We start from the raw sequence: 12,636 nt of genomic DNA, 5'->3' as shown, positions 1-12,636 counted from the left end.
TCGGACGCTCAACCGACTGAGCCACCCAGGCACCGCAGCAACTTTCTCTAAAAACACAAACAGTAGGTCTCTACAACTGCTATCACTTTCATTTTTTAAAATCAATTTATTCGAGATTGTTCTATGTCAGCAGTGAACTTCCTCATTTGTCCTTTTTATAGCTGGGTGATATTCATGTACTGATGTAGCAACAATAAATGACAGTGTCTATTTCCCCATGGCTCCGCCCACAGTGTCTCAACAAGTTTTTGGGGTTTGTCATCATCATAGATTAAAAAGGTTATCCAGGGGAGCCTGGGTGGCGCAGTCGGTTAGGCGTCCGACTTCAGCCAGGTCATGATCTCGCGGTCCGTGAGTTTGAGCCCCGCGTCAGGCTCTGGGCTGATGGCTCGGAGCCTGGAGCCTGTTTCCGATTCTGTGTCTCCCTCTCTCTCTGCCCCTCCCCTGTTCATGCTCTGTCTCTCTCTGTCCCAAAAATAAATAAACGTTGAAAAAAAAATTAAAAAAAAAAAAAGGTTATCCCACACTGGGTGTTGTATGGAAACCATTTTGACAATAAATTTCATATATTGAAAAAAAAAAAAAAAACTCCTAAGGAAAAAAAAAAGGTTATCCCAACTGAGTTTTGATTTGCATTTCTTTTACGTGTGGGGTTGAAAAACTCTTCCTATGGTGAAAGGCCATTTGTATTTCTTTTTTTCTGTGAACTGATGATTCATATCTTTTGTCCACTTATGTTAATTTGTATTTCCTCATTAATTAGTGCAGCTCTTTATGAGGGAAACTAGTCCTTTGATTCTTAATAATAGCAAATATTTTCCATTTGTCTTTTGACTTTGCCTGTAGGTCTTTTTCTTTTTATGTTTATTTTTGAGAGACAGAGAGAGAGTACAAAAGCAGGCGAGTGGCAGAGGGAGAGGGGGGTGGGGACAAAGTATCAGGAGCAGAGAGCCCGATAGGGGGCTTGAACTCATGAATTCAGAGATCATAACCTGAAGCAAAATTGGATGCTTAACCAACAGAGCCACCCAGGTGCCTCCCGTCTGCAGGTCTTTGGCACACAAGTTTTTATTTTTATGTAGGCAGATTTCCCAACCTTTCATTTATGTCTTTTGGAGTTTGTCATAATTCAGAACTCCCTTTTGGAGATTAACAGGAAATTCTCCAATGTTTCCTTGTAGGACTTTGCCTTTTTCTTCTTTTTTACATCCTTTAAATTTTTTATCCATCAGGAATGTATATTGGTGAGGAGTGTGAAGTGTGTACCCAACCTACTTTTTTTTTCCGGCGGGCCAGCGAGACTGTGTTCTGGGGAGGACGAGACAGGGACAGGAAGGCAGGGCAGTGAGCAGAGAGATACGTGAAGAAGCTTCCCTGGAAGTGGGTGTAGAAGAAACTGGAGTGACACGCACAGTCTTCAGGAACCGCTGACATCATCCAGGTGAGAGTTGAACCCAGGGAAGCCTGAACTAGGGCAGAGGCAGCAGATAAGGTGAGAAGGGGGAGGGAGGGTCCTGGATATAGAATGCATAGGATTCGGTTACTGGTTCAATGGGGAAAAGCACCAAGGTGTCTGTTCCTGCCTCAGTGATCTATGATTAGCGATCAGTGTCGTAATTTGTGGCTTCACGGAAGCAGGGTACAAAGATTCAGAGTCAAAGGCTGAAGCCTCCCAGGGACACCCAGGGAAGATGTTCAACAAGATGTTGGGAAGGTGGGAGGGAGTAGCAGAGATCTGGAAGAGGAATTTCCCCACCCCTCTCTTGAGGGCCAAGTGAAAGAGTTACACCTTTCCTTGCTTGGTTGGACAGGGTGCACCTCACCCTGAGGGCTATTACATTTATCACATCTGTTGGAGGGACTTGTTCAATGGGATGGATCAGACTGGTTCTTGACAGACTGGCTCCAGAAGCCTAGAACTGGGGCCGCAGGAATAATCTCTCTCAAAGTATTGTTGTCGAGAGGCTGGTCCCGTCTTTAAAGATGGAGAATGGGCTCTGAAAGAAGTGAGTTGCCCACCGTTCCAAAAGGAATTTGCAACAGAGCCTCTACTACTACCGCTATGACGACTACCACTACTGGCAACGACTTCCATTTCTAGACCACTTACTACCGCACTGAGTTAAATCTTTTAGAAACACAAGTTATATCGCCTAGTCCTCCAAAATCAGTAACAGGCTCCCAGAGGTCAGCGCACAGAGCCTGATGCGGGGCTCAAACTCACAAAACCGTGAAATTATGACCTGAGCCAAAGTCAGGAGTAGGACGCTTAACCGACAGAGCCACCCAGGCGCCCCCAGAGGTGGGGTTCTTAACCACGACCAAAGCAGCCGGACCTTTCCAGCCAGAAGCTCCCTCTGCCTCCTCTCCGCCTCCGCGGTCCAGTGCTCGCCCCCAGTCTGTTCACTTCCCGTCCCCTACCCCAAGCGGGCCCGCATTCCCGTCCCGGCCCTCCGCGAACTGGGTTAGGGAACTGGGCCGCGGAGGAGAGGAAGCGCGAACACCCGCAAGCGGCAGCCGGCAGCAGCAGGCCAGACAATCTCGGCGCACAGCCACGGCCCCGCGGTGACCCACGAAGCGGGGCAGCCCACCCGGGTACCGGGTACCGGTAGCGTGACGAGCACTGAGACGCCCGCCGCCAGGAGAGCCCCGCGCCAGGCTCTCTGGCCCGGCGGCGGGGCGGGACCGCTAAGGGGGCGCGGCCGGGCCGGACCGTACCAACAGCTCGGATTTGCGGGGGGGGGGGGAGCGTGGGCGGAGGAGCCCGGCTCTGACAGCGCGCGCGCGCGGCTCGGTGGGGCGGGGCGGAGTCCCGAAGGCCACGCCTCCACCCCCGCGGCCGGCGCGGGCTGTGGTAGCACCTCAGTGGTGCGGGCCTGCGTCCTGCTCAGGTGGCCACAGTGTTGCCGGGCCGCCCGCGGTGAGTGCGTGCTTTCGTGGGTGTGGGGTTGAGAGGTCAGGGCGCCGGGGCTCTGGGTGTCGGCGCTCCTGGGCCCGACCGCTTTCGGCCGCTTCAGCTGCCCGAGCCCTCGGCGCTGGGGCGGGCTCTCGGGCCGGGTCGCTGCGTGTCTCAACTGGCGCTCTCACGGAAAGCGCGGCTCCCACCCTGGGCTCTTCCAGGGGCGGCCTTTCCCCTCGCGCTGACCTCTCGCGGAGGCTTGAGGGTCGTGGTTTTCACGGCCGAGGGCGCCCGACGGGCCCTTCCGCCGAGGGCCGAGCCTCGGTGTCAGAGGGCTTGAGCTGCAATCTCCGCTCCGCCACCCTCGGCCAAGCCGCTTTTCCCCTCTGAGGCTCAGTTTCCCCATCTGTACAATGGGCCTCAGGAGAAGGCCAAGTTATTGCGGTAACTCACGTAGGAGATGCTCTGTGAATGCGACTGGAACCCGAATCCGACCCTACAGCATCAGGTGGACTCAGTTGAGGGCTCAGGGGAGCCTGCCAGCCCTTCCTTTACTGAGAATCGCACGGGGTGCGGGCAAGGGCATCCCTGGGGGGCAATGCCCCCTCCAGGGCAGGTGCCTTGGCGGCCGCTGCGACACATCGTTGCCGGGGTCTGCTAGTTAGTCGTGACCCCCTTAGCTCGTGGGAGGAATTGGGTAAGAGGTCAAGGTCTCCTGGGAGATGAGGGGGCTGCAGGGAACTTGACCTCGACATTTTGCTTACATTTCTCAAGCCCATTGTGTAAGCTGATGACCAGTACGGAAGAGTTTGGGTCCCTTTCAGTGAAGGTGGCCGCCCCTTCTCTCAGACCCACAAAACACAGCCTTTCCTCTGAATTTGGCTGGGCTGGGATTCTAGAGCTCTAGCATCCAGGGAGATGGGGCTGGAGTGGGCAGTTCTGGATTTGAATCTTGGCACCTTGGCAGGACCCTTAACTTCTTGGAGCCTTTGTTGCCTCCTCGGGAGTGCAGCTACTGACACAGCCCCGTCTGCCACCCACACAGGGTTGAGGTTCTGAGCATCAAAAAAGTCTTGGAGGGTGCCACTGAGAACGGTGACCTTCCGTGTGAGCAGATCAGTTAACTAACCCTCTGGGATCCAGTGTCCTGACTGCGCTGTTACTCCTCGGGCCCTCTCGTTTGGGGAGGAGACATTGATTCCAACTCCTCGCAAGTTCTGCCTATGCCGATGGCTCCCCTTTGGGTGGTTGTGAGTCCTAGTTGGTAGAGCAGTGAACCCAGAAGGGAACGCGTTCTTTTCTCGGGGGCCCTCTGCGGAGGTCTTCTTTCCTTTTTTGAGAGAATGGACAGTCCTTGCGTTTCTCCTGGTTTGTGTACCAGCTGAGATGAGAAACTGTTTCATCGGGCAGATAGCTTCATCATTGTCTCGAGTGTCCAAAAAACAGGGCTGCGTTTCAGAGAATGGAATATTAGCCTTCAGTTGTGTTGGGGTGTTGAAAACTGCAGAGGGGTCTTAACTGTCCCAGATTCTTTGTGGCTCGCACTTGGGGGAAAACAGCAAGTAGGTTTGAGACAGAGAGAACCCCAAGGATGTGCCTCAGCACCTGGGAAGAGCATTGACTGAAGCCGACGTGAGTAAGGCAGGTGAATACTTCTGGGTGGTGTGAGTTTGTGAAAGGCCATGGGTTTGGCTGGTTGCCTGACAAACCTAACATTTTGGGACCTGCCAGCGTCTCTGAGTTGGTTCTTCCTTAACCCCTTGAAAGTCAGGAGCTGAGTTACAGAAGTCCACCTGTGCTCAGGAGAGTATTTGGAATCGGGACTGCTTGGCAAATCTAGAACATTTATTTGCTAAACCTATGGAGCGTTTCAGGTTAAGAAGAGTTTAGCTTTTAAACAAAAAATTTTCCCCCTGATGGAAGCTTCTGTAGCTGTATGACCTTCCGTGGTTCCAGAGATCCCAGCTGCCCCTGCAACATCTCTGCTTCCTTGTGCCTTAGGAAGGAGCAAAGCACAGGGCTGGGGGTCATGGAACGTGCCTTCCAGCTATGGCGCTAGCACCGTGTGCCTTTTGGCAAACCACATCGGGCCTGTGGGCCCTCAATTTAATGCTTTGGGATTTAACTTCTATGTCGGATTCATTTGAAAATTAAAATCAGAGGGGTGCCTGGGTGGCTCAGTTGGTTATGCATCTGACTGGATTTTGGCTCAGGTCATGATCTTGCGGTTTGTGGGTTTGAGCCCAAGCGCAGAGACTGCTTAGGATTCTCTCTCTCCCACCCCCTCCCCCTCTGCCCCTTCCCTGCTCATGCTTGCACTCTCTTTCTCTCAAAATAAATAAATAAACTTAACAAAAAAAATTAAAATCAGAAAAAAATGAGATGGAGAAATGACTGTTTTTATAAAAATGTATTTTTTTCTGTTTACAAAACTATTAAGTGCTCATTATTAAAATTATAGAAATACACAGTGTATCCAGTGAACATCCCTCATAGCCTTACACTGAGACAAAAAAATCACCACTGGTGGTATAATACGTGTTCTCCAGATATTTTCCTTCACATATAAAGACACTTATTATCTAACTTTGTTTTACTTAAAACGACAGAAATCTTTTACTATTTATTTTTACTATTTAATTTTTTTTTTAAATGATTGTTTATTTTTGAGAGAGAGAGAGAAAGAGAGAACACAAGTGGGGGAGGGGCAGAGAGAGGGAGGGACACAGAATCCGAAGCAGGCCCCAGGCTCTGAGCTGTCCGCACAGAGCCTGACACGGGGCTCGAACTCACAAGCTGTGAGATCATGACCTGAGCCCAAATCACACACTTAACCGACTGAGCCACTCAGGAACCCCTTATTATTTTAAATTTTAAATACAGAGTCATACTGTTAAACAGTCATACTGTTTTGAGGCTTGCTTTTTATTCCTTACCATGACGTCTCTATCACTTTGTAAAGATCTACCTCAGTCTTTTTTAAAATGACAGAATATTCCAGTAACCAGAATTATTGGGAAAAAATGTATTTTTTGCAGCTTTTTGCTATTGTGAATTCTGCGGCAGCCTTTGTTCTTTATCTTTGTGCCATCGGGCAAATATTTTTGTAGTATGAATTCTTAGAATTAGAAGAGCTGGAACAATGTTTATGAGCTTTTAAATGTATTATTTAACAGATACTGAATACCATATACCAGGCACTACTTAGGTATCGAAGGTTTGGCTATGACAAAACAGACAAACCCCCCATGAGTCTGACCTCTTATGGGGGGCAAACAACATAATGGTTTATCAAATGATACCTAATTTGGGATTTAACTTTTTATTACATAGCAGATTCACTTAAAAATGAAAATCAGAAAAAAAGTGAAATGGAGAAATGACTTTTTATAAAAAATGTATTTTTTCTGCTTACCAAAAAAGGAAGTGCTTTTTTATTTAAAAAAGACTATTACAGAAATATGCAATATAGACTGTGAATGTCCTTCATAGCCTTCCACTGCGACATTTTCTTTATCGAGAAAAATAATACAAAGGAGTGTGTGTGTGTGTGTGTTTATAGAAATGGTGTGACTTTAAATGTCAATTGGTATTAAACTCCCCTCCAAAAACAGTACCTTATTATGCTCCAGAGACTCAGCATTTTTAAATTCAGAATTCTCAGGTCAGTCATGACAATGCAATGCTAATGGCAAAGAGTGTTTTTATTTCAGGAGAATTTGTGCCAGACTCTGTGTTAAGTTTGTATTATGTATGCACACGTGTGTGCATGCACACACCCAATATTGTGTGCGTGTGTGTGTATTTTTAAGTTCTTCCGATGACCCCAAAAGGCTAGTGTGTTCATGACCACCTCACAGCGGGGGAGGCCATCTCAGAGATGCAGTCATTTGCTCAAGGCTGAGGGTGAAGCTGAGGCCTCACCAGGACCCCTCTGCCTCCAGAACCTTCGCTCTCCTTTTGTGCTGTGTTATCTCATTTTCTGACTGTACAGGATTTTTTTTTTTTTTTGGGTGGAAGGGAAATCACATAATCCATGTAGTTGTTCAAGAATATGATTGTTCCTCCCCACTTCCAATACCAAGACACCAGTAAGTATGTCTGTCTTTTCTTTTTTAATTAAAAAAAAAAAATATATATATATATATATATATATATTTTTTTTTTAAGTAAATTCTACCCCTGACATGGCTGAAACTCACACCCGTTGAGATCAAGAGTTACATATCCTTTCTACTGAGCCAGCCAGGTGCCCCTCAGTATGTTTTAATACGTCTCACTGTATGTTATAGTGTAAGAAACATAAATGAAATTAGTATCTTATATATAGAGAGACAATGCCTGTCCATTATCATCATCATCATCATCATCATCATCATATAGGCTACAGAACAAAGCTTCTTTTTCTGTGTAGTTCTGTTGTCTGGCATTCGATAGAGATTTAGACTCCCCTGGCAGGTGGGAGAAGCTCCTGGGTCAGAGGTAGCATACCAGCTTATACAGGTGTTGGCTTGCTCCAAGCCTTATTTGGTTCAGCCATGAAGTGGGAGAAAGAATCCACACTCCCCCTGCCTCCTGGAACAGTTCAAAAGGTGTTTATTTTCCAGCGGTTAATTCTCCCCATTCTTGGCAGTGTTTCCATCCCTGTGGAATGATGCTTAAAAAACACGTATTTGGCCCTCAGGTTCTAAGAGTCTGTTTAGAGCCTGGTGCAGGCGCTTGAGAATTCTGTCAGGGAGGAGAGCAAACATAAAGCAAGCAATTACGGCAGAATGTGTTGAGTTCGTTCTGGAGATAGAGCGTGTGAGATGCTTATTCTCGGTGCTGAGCCCAGCATGTGCTGGGGAACACTCAGGGTGAGCTGCTTTTATATAGGGGTCATGCAAGGCTCCACAGAAGAGGTGACATTTAATTTGGGTCTTGGAGGGTAGGTGGGATTTCACTGAACCCATGAAGGCACACTTCCCCCAGGGGGTGTAGGGTAGAGGTTGCCTGAGGCTTGAAAGCAATCTGGGGCTTATCTGAAGGGGTCTTGTGGTCCATGCTAAGTGATGGGAAGGCTTTGAACTAGGTGGATGATGTGACTAGGACAGAGCAGCGTATTGTAGTGGGTTTTCAGACCCTCTCACTGCCAATATCCTCCCTTCTGGGTGAATTGCTCATTTGGGAATCTTACTCCGCTTAAATCTGTACCCTACTGTTTTAGTCTTTTACATCCTGAAAGCGTTATTCCTTTCCCAACCCCCTCCCCGGGTGAGGTGTTCACATTAGTCGTGTACCTGTCAGGGGGTGTGTGTGTGTGTGTGTGAAGGTGGTGGAGGAGTCCCATGAGGCAGACTGTGGCTCTTAGAAGGCTGGTGGCTCCTGTGGGTCGGGTCCACTGGCACCAAATTCATCAGCCTGTTATGCCTGATGCTGGTTGGTGTGGCCACTCGGTTGACACTGGAGTATATTGTGAACAAAGCATCTCGGGGACCTGGTCCTTGTGGGTGTCTTGTGGAGAAAACTGCTGATGCGGGGGCTTTCTTTCACTTGTAAAAAGGTGACTGTGGAGGGGGGAAATCTCCTTTGATTGGGGTGCTGGAGGGGGAGGGATTCTGATCTTTGCACAGCACCTGCACATGGCTCAGAGGACTGGACACGCACCTCCCAGAAACTAATCAGTTTCTTTTTTTTTTTTTTTTAATTTTTTTTTTTAACGTTTATTTATTTTTGAGACAGAGAGAGACAGAGCATGAACGGGGGAGGGTCAGAGACAGAGGGAGACACAGAATCTGAAACAGGCTCCAGGCTCTGAGCTGTCAGCACAGAGCCCGACGCGGGGCTCGAACTCACGGGCCGCGAGATCATGACCTGGGCCGAAGTCGGCCGCTTAACCGACTGAGCCACCCAGGCACCCCGAAACTAATCCGTTTCAAGGCTAAACTAGAATATAATGATGGGCCAAATGGTGGTATCATCAGCCATGGACTGTTTCTCAGGGAATTGGATTCTTTCATCTTTATGTGTTTTTGAGAGAGAGAGAGAGAGAGAGAGAGAGAAAGAATGATCAGGGGAGGGTCAGAGAGAGAGGGAGACACAGAATCCAAAGCAGGCTTCAGGCTCTGAGGTGCCCTCTGATGTGGGATTTACATAATTTGCTTCTAGGTGAAATTTATGAACTATGTTTAGTCATTTTTTTTTTTTAATCTCCCCTCATTTAATCTTCAGTGCCTTTTCCGGTGCCCTCCCACCCCCTGCCTCCCTTCTGTATGATCTGTTCCTTTGGTGCTCACGTAACAGCACTGTGACCTTGTGATACTTTGATCCTCGCTGGCATACCACCTCACTGCATTGGGTAGGCTGGGTCTGTACAAAGGTTTGAGGGCAGTGTTGGAACACATGAACTTATGCTCACCTCTGAATCCAGAGGCGTTGACTGTATCTGTAGGTCACTTGGGGTCGGTTTTCAACACTGCAAACAGGGATGGAATGTGTTAGCCAATTGGGCTCAGCTGCTTCTGTGGGTGGGGTTTGGGTTGGGACTCATTCCAAACATCAGCAGGTTTCCTGGCTGGGATTTGTAGTCTTGTGAAGAGCATCGTTGGTTTCAGTTAAGGGTTTCAGAACCTTTGTGATTGTTTAAGAAACCACACAGTGTCATGTGGATAGGTTGAGCGCCGTCCTTTATGTAATGTGATTTGCAAACTCTAAAAGGTCGTGTATGTAGCATGGCAACAGAGATGGAAAAGCTCCCTCCACCTGCCTGAAACCCCACCAGCAAGGTCTCTCTCCCTGTTAGTGACCTCACCCAGTTCCTGCCTTCCTCTTCATTCTCGGTTTCCACCACCATGCAGTCCTGTCTGTTTTTAGTCTTTGACTCTCTCTCCCCTGCTGTGGTCTTATCGCAACTCCTTCATTTCCTGCTGCAGTCGCCCCTAATTGGCCCCCCTGAATCCATAATTCCTTCCCACTCCTCCCTAGCACTTCTCAAGATCTATCCATGCTGGTTGATCTCCAAGCCCTGCTTTTTTTTTTTTTTTGAAATTGTTTGTTTGTTTGTTTGTTTGTTTGTTTGTTTATTTTGAGAGAGAGAAAGTGCATGTGTGCAAGCTGGGCAGAGAGAAAGGGAGAGCCCCCAAGCAGGCTCCGCACTGTCACTACAGAGCCCGACACAGGGCTCGATCTCGAGAACCGTGAGATCACGACGGGAGCCGAAATCAAGAGTCGGATGCTTAACTGACTGAGCCACCCAAGCACTCCCTCCAGGCCCCCCTTTTATCACCCCCCCTTTGCTCAAAAACTCATAGTCGCTCTCACTGATATAATTGTTTGGTGTTTTTTCCTTTTTCCTCTTTTTTTTTCCTTTTACCCCTGTAAAGGATATGGAAGTGGCTTGTAATAAAAGGAGAGCCTACTTCTCTCTCTCTCCCTAATGGCAGTGGCTTCTCTCTCTCTCCCTAATGGCAGTTGGACTAGAACGTGAATTCAGTAAGAACAGGGAACCTCCCCATCATTGGCATGAGACTCAGCCAGTGTGTGGTACAGTGCCATGTAAGGCAGGCACTCTTGCTGAATACCAACTGAAGAGGAATGAATGGGTGAATGAATGATTATGGCCCCTTTCTCCCTATTTTCCTGCTAAGCTTCCTCCTACATTTTGATTGAGCCCAGATGCCAATGTTGGGTCTGATCTGTATTTTTTGAGATTATTCTAAGATGCAATATGAACCTTTTGGAGGATTTTAGTTTCCCATCTAGGTATGAAGATTTAAATGTTTCAAGTTCCTCCTGCAATTAGTCGTTCATTCAGTAATTCAATGATTAATCATTTTAGGGGCGCCTGGGTGGCTCAGTCGGTTGAGTGACCGACTTCAGCTCAGGTCGTGATCTTGCGGTTTGGGAGTTCGGGCCCTGCGTTGGGCTTTGTGCTGACAGTTCAGAGCCTGGAGCCTGCTTCGGATTCTGTGTCTCCCTCTCTTCTCTGCCCCTACCTCACTCATGCTCTGTCTCTCTCTGTCTCAGAAATAAACATTAAAAAAAAATTTTTTTTAATAATTAATCATTTTATAATTGAAAAAGAGAAGGAACTTGGGTACCTTCCCTGTAATATTCTAGGTCTTCCTAGATATTTCTGGATTTGGTCTGCATGTCAAAAACATGAATAAATGTGTTTATTTAAAAAATTCTGAAGTGAAAAGAGGGTTCTAGTGTAACCTTTGATTGCTTCTCGGCCTTTTGGCTAAGATCCAGTATGGTGTAACCTTTGAGTGTCTGTTGCATGTCAGGTCCTGTGCTGGGTATTTTATATCTCATGTAATCATCCTAACACCGTGAGGATGGTCAGTGAGGGGACTGAGGCTGAGTGACAAGAGTGCCTAGGGTCCCACCGTGTGTAGGTGGCGTATCTGAACCACGGTCTGTCTGCCTGCAAGGCCCATGTTCTTTCATGTCTCAGCTGGGTTTTAAGTTAGTTGAGTTCCAAGGCCAATCCTCCCCTCAGCCAAACCCCAAACCAAGGAGACAACTAAAAGCCGAGAGTCTAGTCATTGAGAGAAGTACACTGGGAGGCAGGTAATTGCACCAGAAGGCGGTCAAGGGAAGCTATTGGGTTAAGCACAAAAACACTCAGCTCAGCACTTCCTAGAAGGCAAGCCAGAGAAGGATGGGAACGAACAGCAAGCATTACTGAAAAAAGGAAGTGGGCCAGTTTAATACAAGAAGCCCTTTCCCTGGGCCTTCATCTGAGGCTCACTGAATAAGGCAGCGGAGCGGGTTCTGTATCCAGCAGGTGTTGGTAGAGCACTTGTGAGTACCAGGCCCCGTTAGAGGTGCTGGGACTGCACCCATGTGTGGACACGACCGACGGGATGAAGGCGGCTCAGGCCTGGGCAGAGGGAGCGTTCCATGGAACAGAGGAGCATGGCCCACAGGGAGCCCTTCCTGGGACCCGCTTGGGTAAAGGCAGAGAACTTCAGTCTCTGTTATACTCCTGCAAGGGCAGATCTTTGGGGGGTGGGAGCAAGAGAAGGCTCGGTGTCATGGGGAAAGCAGTAGAATCCAGGACAGTGAGTGTGGAGAGTCCCTTTGCCAGAAGCAGGAGGCAGGCAGGCCAAAGTGGAGGCCCTGAGGGGCTTGGCACCTCCCACGTGCAGTGTCCTGCCATGCTGCTGTGGAAGTTGAAAGGCCTGGCTTGGCTTCATGCCCCCTGAGTGACCATGGGCAGAGCTGAGATTTGTCAGAAAGCAGTTCTGATTCCGTTCCAGTGCTCCTGGCTGAAGGGCCAACAGGCTGGGCCATCGGGTGTGGAGTGGCGAGCCTGGCCCAGGAGATTTTGTCGCTTCAGTCGTGTAGCAGCGTATTCTGAGCCTCACGTTATGCCAGGCCTCCTGAGCACTGGGGGCACAGAGATGCGAGGTAGCTCCAGCCAGACACCAGCCTCTGTGTGTCTCCAGGGATGGTTTAGTTTTGAGCAATGCTTTCACCTGTCAGTACAGCCAGGATGGTAACTGCACAATGAACTCTCATTCAGTGAAGCATTGATGGAAGCATCAATAACTCTGCCCTGCTCTGAGAAGGTTTTGAAAGGCAAATAAATGGAGAGGGTGGCTGTGATGCCAGCTGGTCTGGGTTTGAATCCTGGTCCTACCACTTATCCTTTCCCTGCCTTTGGACGAGGTACTTTAGCCTGTGTGGTAACTACTGCTCCTGTGCCTCAGAGGGTTATTGTAAGGATGAAATGAAATAATAGAATGTCA

The 12,636-nt window shown here is 48.4% G+C and overlaps 1 protein-coding gene across 2 annotated transcripts in view; it reads left to right on the top strand.

The window, feature by feature from the left end:
- The first annotated feature begins 2,808 nt into the window (after positions 1-2,808).
- The window catches only part of LOC125154020 (NADPH--cytochrome P450 reductase), a 63,513-nt gene continuing 53,685 nt past the window's right edge, over positions 2,809-12,636 (top strand). The window contains exon 1 of one of the 2 annotated variants that reach the window (XM_047837651.1): positions 2,809-2,920. The gene's annotated coding sequence lies outside the window, so the exon portion shown is untranslated. Of the gene's footprint in view, positions 2,921-3,580; positions 3,597-12,636 lie in introns of those variants that run through there. The other variant, XM_047837656.1, reaches the window with a different exon arrangement.

The sequence above is a fragment of the Prionailurus viverrinus genome, chromosome E3 (assembly GCF_022837055.1).
Source record: "Prionailurus viverrinus isolate Anna chromosome E3, UM_Priviv_1.0, whole genome shotgun sequence".
In the NCBI taxonomy this organism is placed as follows: Eukaryota; Metazoa; Chordata; class Mammalia; order Carnivora; family Felidae; genus Prionailurus; species Prionailurus viverrinus.
The sequence above is the reverse complement of the archived record's forward strand: the minus strand, read 5'-3'. Positions and strand labels throughout refer to the sequence as shown.